The sequence below is a fragment of the Nannospalax galili genome, unplaced genomic scaffold (assembly GCF_000622305.1).
Source record: "Nannospalax galili isolate Female #2095 unplaced genomic scaffold, S.galili_v1.0 scaffold702, whole genome shotgun sequence".
NCBI lineage: Eukaryota > Metazoa > Chordata > Mammalia > Rodentia > Spalacidae > Nannospalax > Nannospalax galili.
This window is the reverse complement of record NW_008348657.1, coordinates 2695125-2703025: the sequence shown is the minus strand read 5'-3', so window position 1 is coordinate 2703025 and position 7901 is coordinate 2695125.

Sequence of the window (7901 nt, the reverse complement as noted above, 5' to 3'; positions counted from 1 at the left end):
TTTTTATTTTATGTGTATGTGTATATTGCCTGCATGTAGGTAAGTACACCTGTGTCGTGCAGTGCCCATGGAGGACAGAAGAGACTGTTGGGTCCCCTGGAACTGGAGTTACGGACAGTTATTAGCTGCCATGTGGGTGCTGGGATTCGAACCCAGGTCTTCTGCAAGAACAGCCAGTGTTCTTAACCACTGAGCCGTCTCTCCAGCCCTGGGGTAGGTACTCCTGCAGTTTCATGAAGGACTGTAATCAATAAAACAAAACATGGCATATGGTTCTGGGGACATGACTATGTCAGTAAAATGCTTGCTGTACAAGCATGGAGATCTGAGTTCAATCCCCAGAACCCGTGTCAACTTGACTGGATCTGGGATTAACTGAAATGAGAGAGATCTTCTTGATTGGATCATCTGGAGCTAGAAGACACACCCTAAATGTGGGTGTTACCTTCTGATGGCAGCCGGTATAAAAGGCCATGGTAGAGGAGAGCGAAAGCGCTTGCTTTTTGTCACTTGCCTTCTCTCTCGCCATTGAGTTCGTCTTGCTGCTGTAGACTGAAGACTAGCTGATCTTTTGGAATTCATCAGACCTTCAGCACCAGATTGGGACTACTGAGACATCCAGCCTCTTGGATTAAGCGACTACCAGATTCTCACCCTCTCCAGTGTGGTGCAGCCATTGTTGGACTACTCTGACTCTATCCTGTGAGCTAAGCTGATAAATCCCTATACATATATATTCATTCTACTGGTTCTGTTTCTTTAGAGAACCCTAACTAATACACCATGCAAAAAAAAGCCAAGGGTGGTGGTACATACGTATCCCAGCATTGGGGAGGTAGAGACAGACAGAGCTCACTGTCCCTGGGGCTCACTGACCATCCAGTTTTAGTGAGCTCCAGGAGTGCTGAGAGACCCTGTCTCAAAATAAAAACTAAAACAAAACAAAACATAACAACCAAGATGGACAGCTCCTGAGGAAGAATAGCTAAGGTTGAGTTCTGGCCTCTGTGCCCACACACATGTTCCTGCGCATCAAGAAATATGTCCACACACAAACAAACACACACACACACACACACAAACAAACACACACAAACATGTGAGCAGACCTCACCTCAGAGTGGGAGGTGGCTTGATTTGGCCTACATGTTACACTGATATGGAAGAAGGAGGGAATAGAAGATAGGGATGATGGGTCCCCACAGATATGTGTGTGTGTGTGTGTGTGTGTGTGTGTGTGTGTGTTGGACTAAACTCCTATGTCAACTGTATAAGCTTTGGATTCATGTGACAAAAATTATACAGAAGCATAGGCCCTGGGCTTAACATGTGTTTATTCATTCATTCACTCTTTTCTCTACCCAAGTCAGGACTGGCTTCCTTCCAGGCAAGAGATCAAGAGATGACTACCTCTTCCTCCTCCTCTCCCTCTTCCTCCTCCCCCTCCTCCCCCTCTCCCTCCTCCTCCTTCTCTTCCTCCTCCTCCTCCTCTTCCTCCTCCTCCTCTTCCTGGTCCTCTTCCTCTTCCTCCCCCTCCCCCTTCCTTTCTTTCTCTTCTGACTCCCCCTTTTTTTTTTTTTTTTTGGTGCTGGGACTCTAACCCAGGACTTCACACATGCTAATCAAGCACTCTACCACTGAACTATAGTCTCAGTCATTTTTAAAATTTGAGGGAGGGTGGTAGCTTGAGAGATGGCTCTGGTCAAGAGCACTGGCTGCTCTTACAGATGACCTGGGTTCAATTCCCAGCACCTATGTGGCAGCTAACAATGGTACAAAACTTTAGTTCCAGGAGATTCAGTGCCCTCTTCTGACCTCCATGGGCATTACACACCACAGGTGCACTTACATACATGCAGGCAATACACTCATACACATAGTATAAAAATAATAAATGAAGTATTTAAAAAATTGAGATAGGGTCTAACCAAGTTACTGATCCTGTCCTTGAACTCACTCTGTAGGCCAAATGGGCTTGAACTTTTGATCCTCCTGTCTCAGCCTCCTGATTACAGGCCTGCACTACCAGGCTGGGCTGAAGCATTAGACTTTTGTACAGCCAGCTCTGAGAAGAGTGTTACTAAGGAAAGTAAGCCCTGGAGGGGCTTTGATATCAAGTTAGAAGAGTATAGATTTAGTAATGGACTAATATTAATGTGCTAGACATAAAACATGTTCATGTTTCTGATTATAAAAGATGCCTATGTTAAAGCTGGGGAGATAGTTCAGTGAGTAACATACCTACCGTGCAAGCCTGATGACCTGAGTTTGAATCCCAGCACCTACATTAAAATTCACACAAGGCAGCACACATAATCCCAGCACTGGGAGGGAACACAGAGATAGGTGGATCCCTGGTGCTTGCTGGCTAGTCCGCCCAGTCAACTGGTAAGAAATGGGTTCAGTGAAAAACCCTGTCTCAAAGAATTAGGTAAATGTTGGGTATGGTTGTTCATGCACTTGGGAGGCAGAGGCAGGTAGATTTCCATGAGATTGAGGCCAGGAGAGACTCTGTCTCAAAAAAAAAAAAAAAAAGAAGAAAGAGGATAAAAAGTGATGGAAGAAAACACTCAGTGCCAACCTTTGGCCTCCACATTCATGCACAAAACATTATTTGATTTCTTTTTTGAAACAGTCTCACTATGTAACCCTGGCTGGCCTGGGACTCTCCATGTAGATCAGGCTGGGCTAAAACACATAGAGATCTGACCACCTACTTCTCTGCCTCCCAAGTGTTGGGATTAAAGGGATGGTGGTGCACCACCATGCCTGGTCCCATCAGTTCATTTTCTACCAACAGTAATCCTAAGGGTATATCCATTAACTTCTGAGTTCTGAATATAAGGGGAAAGGTAGGGAAACAACAAGGGTTAATTGGAAATACGTTCATAACTTAAATGAAGTCTCACATTCTTAGTCTTGTATCCTGTGACTGAAATACATGAGGAAACAGCACAAAGGAGTATTTTGGCTCACAGTTCCAGAGGGTTTAGTCCATGGTTGCTTGGCCCCATGCAACTAGGCAGAACATCATGGTAGTGGAAACCTGTCGAGGCTATCCACCACTTCTTGGCAGGAAGTGACCAGGGCAGGTAGAGCCCCTGGAGACATACCCCCAGTGATGCATGTCCTCCCCTGCCTTCCACCTTCCAACCTCTTCCAGTAATGCTATCATGTTAGGATTCCAAAGGATTCATCCATTGATTAGGTCAGAGCCCTCAGAAGCTGACAGTTTCTGAAGACACCCTCAGACAAACCTGACTTTGGTAGCCTGGTTGTTTCCTAATCCAATCTGGTTGCTGGGCCATCACACTCATAGAGAACAAGTTGTGTAGCTGGTTGCTGTCAATGATATTTAACACACACCATAGTGAAGGATTAAAGATCCAGCTGAAGCTGATTTAGCCATCTGCACTGCAGTTCTTCAAGCTGCAACCACAGCAGAAAGGGACAGAGGCAAGTGACAGTCCATAGGGGGCATTGTGTACACCGTGGGCTGGCTTCACATACTGTTTCCTACATATGGGTAATTGTTACCATCTTCTAAGGAAGGAACCAGGAAGGATATCAGCTGTTTGTAAAGAAGTTAGACATGGTAAGCCCACAAGCTTTGTTTTCCACAGGGAGCTCTCCTAAGCTTAGGAGACCTTCTTGAATAATGAGGACCCAAGGCAGTCTAGACACCTTGATAGGATACAGTTCAGGGCTCCAAATGTGGAAGCATGCAAACACCCAGAGCTGAAGGGGGATGGGGCTGGATGACCTCATGGACTTGAAGTGTTCTAGGAATTAACCACAGACTGACTTGGCCTATCCAGAAGACTCAAACCACAGTCAGGATGTGGAGGACATTATTATTTATTATGCAAGGGCCCCAGACTGGTCAAAACCAGCTCTAGAGAAACTGAGGCCCTGACGAGAAATACATGCAAGTTTTTACATAGTTTTTCACATCATCCCTTGCAGTAATCATATTGGTGGATTTGAGACTTTCAGTATAGAAGTATATATGCCCCTTAGGTTATCATAGGAAATTTAAACTATCAGTGTTTTACAAAGAAGCAGATATTTGGGCAAGTGTGGGTTGTGACACTTTCCAGTAATATGCTGATGCTAGTACAATTTTAGCTATTTGAACAAATAAGAGACATTGTCAGCAGAGGTTTTCTTAAGACCATTGCGAGAGGGCGCATTTTCCAAGGTGCTTACAAACTGCAGTTTTGTGGTTGTCTGCCTTGTCTTAATCTCAGTCTGAGACTGAGCACAGAGAGTGGCCTTTATGATTTGAGTAAAAGTAGAAGCTTCCAGAGTCCTGTTACTTCTACATATATCAGTAAGCATACTTATTAGGAGTACATAAGGTTCTTGTGAAATACATTTGTTAGTACTTATCTACCACACAGAACAAAGCTATACTGAAGTCTTAACTCATTAGTTCCCCCATCAGTTGCTCAGTTATAAATGGAAGGTTGTTTAGCAACTCTGAAAGGCATTCAAAGATAGGGCTGTGCTTTGAAGCTGGGAGAGAGGATCAATTTCTGCCCAGTGCTGATTTCTGCCCAGTGCCAATTAGCTGTCTACTATATCTCATAACCAAATAGACCAAAGTCTGAGCCTCCTCTTTCCCCTGCTGAAATAAAAGGAATGAATGTGTCTGTGAACGTTTCCTGGGAAGATATGAACAACTACCTTCTGTTGTGTGACACTATTCCTGGAGAGGCATGAACAAACATGTCTTCCCAGATAGGAAATCAACAACAGACCAAAGAAAGGAGCCAACCAAAATCCAACATTCAACTTTGTGAATCAATGAGTTTTAGTGGGGTTATTTATAGGGTTTTGGGTCAGAGGTTACTTGCAGGAGCAGAAATGATTCAAAGACAGCTGCATCACTAAAGCCTACCCCAGCATGAGTGACAGCTCACAAGAGCTGGAACCCTGGAGCTCTCTGCACAATCTGCAGTTAGCTCAACAGGTTGCAATGTCTGTTCTGGGTGGCTCAGTTGATCTGAACCTTCAGGTTGGCTGGTCTAAAGGTCTTTTTCCAATTCTTAGGGCTTATAAGGTAGGGAGAGGCCTAGTAAGCCTGATCAATTTCAGGGAGTTCCTGAAGCTGTTGAGTTGTTTACTTACTGAGTTTAAGACACTTCCTTGCAGGGTGGAGTGTTTCACATCCCCTTAAAACATCCTATTGTTTACCTCCCTTTCAACACCCTGCATCCTAGATCGGCCCTCTAAAATGGAATACTGTCTTATCTTGGAGGAAATTGCTACACAACACACCCCAGATAGCACACCAAGACAGATAAAGTCCATCTAAGTGGGGAATCAAGGAGTTTATTAGGCTTCCTTGCCAAGCATGGGTAAGGGGTTACTTACAGGAGTGTGAGTGACCCCAAAGCAGCCAAACTATCTAAAAGTCTCATCTCAACATGGATATTGACTTCCCCACAGTGGTACAAATGAAGTGCTCCCTTCTGTTAACCTTCCTATATGTCAGCACCTCTGAGGACATGTGGAATTAGGGCAGAATTACATACAGGTAGAAGAGAGCGTAGAAGAGAGATCTTAGATGACCCTCCCCAGCCCTCCTTCTATGAGGAAGTTTCAACAGGCCTCATCTGGAGGGTCTGTTGTGAGTAGTCACAGCTCTCAGATGAAGGTGGTGATACGCTCTGAGGACAGTGGTGCACAGAGTAGAACTGTCGTGTTGGGTACATCTCACTTTTAGTGACCACGCAAACAGGTCAGAGCCAAGACTGTGACTCAAAGCAGTCCCATACACAGGGGAAGAAGCATGCCCACCTGAAGATTTCTCCTTTTCTTCATCTCCTCCCATTTGACTTCTGTGGTAGTGTCAAGACGAGGACTATAGGAGGGTAGTGGGGAAAGAACAGTACATGGAGTTACATGGTGACCTTTTGTCATTCATGCCCTTAGGAATGGTCCTGTGATATGAGTGCAGAACACAGTGGCATGTGGCAGATGCAGAGGACAATCCACAGACCAACATCTGAAGCATCTTCTAAGATCAGCCTGGTGGGAGAGCCTGAAAGATGTGTCTGAGTTCTTTCCAACTGATGCCACTGGGTATCAGATGCATGTCACTTAAGATAGAAACCTTGCCTGTGGGAACCTGCGAGCGACCCTACAAAGATGGCGCTGAGAGGAAGCGAGCAGGGCGAGGCTTGGTGTGTTTTGAAAACCTCCCGATTGGCTGAAGGACACTTCACTGTCCCTGGGGATGCATGATCAGCACGTGATCATCGTTGATGCCTATGGGACCCTGTCCATGTGGCAGGTTGACCTTTAAGCTGATTAGGTACGTTCGGGGAAGGGGGTTTCCGAGGGGATTTCCAGACTGCAGTTTTTGCCTATATAAGCTTGGTGACACCTGCAATAAACGAGTTCCTGCTTGACAAGACTCCCTGTTGTGTCTGATTGTCCTCGGCGAGGAGAGCTGGTGAAATGGGCAGACAGCGTGCTCACCTTTCCCTGACCCCTATTGTGGCAGGTACCTCTGGGGCAGGACCTTGGGGTGGACCCCGCAACTGGTGCCCAACATGGGGCTCGAAGAGAGGGCTTAGATTGGTCAGGGCCAAGTGAGCTCCGAGGTGAGTGAGACCCGAAAAGATGGGTAACAGCAACAGTAAGCCTGAGGACCTGGCTCTTAAAGCGCTGAGATACATGCTGAAGAGTTGGGGTCTGGAATTAATGGACCAGAGTGCACTGAGGATATGGGGGGATGCCCTACACTTGGCCCCTTGGTTGCCCACCAGAAATATGCTTATGTGGGATGTATGGGACTGGGTTGAATGGCTCACTCAGCAGAGGGAGATTCACCTGGGGGTGGACCCTCCATTGGGATTCTATTCCACTATCTCTGCCCTGAAGTCATGCTTTAGGGCCGGGAGCCCAGTGCCTCCAGAGCCAGAGCCCAAAAGGGCGACCCCTGCTCCAACGATTGGGTCAGGTTTGACAAAGAGAGGAGCCAGGTCACAAAACCAAAACCAAAAGCCACCACGGGATGGGTGCTTGCACTCCAGAGGAGGGGGGGTGGCACACATGTAAAATGGCCACCATGGCCCTGAGGAGGAACATCCTGCCTCCCCCCTCAGGCTCCTTCAAATGCCTGGAAGAGAAATGGAAGCCCACAGGGTACAAGGGAGAGAGGGCGAAACCAAAACAGGAACCCCCTGTGGGCGCCCGCGATTGCATGAGTCCCCTGCTGCTCCCGGAGGGATCGCCTGCAGAGTGGCCACCATGGGTGGGGATGGAGTGCCTTGCCCTCTCCCAGGCGCCCCCCCCCAGCACCCAGAAGGAAAGGGAGAGTCCATATGGGGTAAGGGAAAGGAGGACGAACCACCAGCATATCCCAGGGCTAGTAAGCCTCAGGGGGCAGTAGAGGCGTTTCCAGTCAATGTAAACCCTGGGGGCAATCGCCCCACCCCCTGGTACCCCTGGGATGCTAAGGATTTGAAAGAATTAAAAAAGGCAGTAGCCGAGGATGGACCTAATTCACCCTGGGTAGAGACCCTCTTGCAGGGCTTGGCCCACCAGCCTTGTACTGCTAAGGACTAGCTGGACCTTGCGAAAGCTGCACTCCCAAGCCCCATGTTTATTAAATGGTGCACCTTCTTTAAGGAGGAGTGCTGAGTTCAGGCAGAAAGGAATTTGGCTGCCACCCCGCCCCATCCCTATTACCTTTGGGATGTTATCAGGTACTGCTGATCAGTATTCTACAGGGGCACAACAGGTGGCCATTGCTGCACCCTATACAGATCAAGTGAGGGCTTTAGGGCTATTGGCCTGGAAAAAGTTGGATGAGGGACCCACAGAGGCTCCAATTGCAGGGATCACACAAAACCCTAATGAGCCTCTTCATGAGTTTGTGGCAGGGT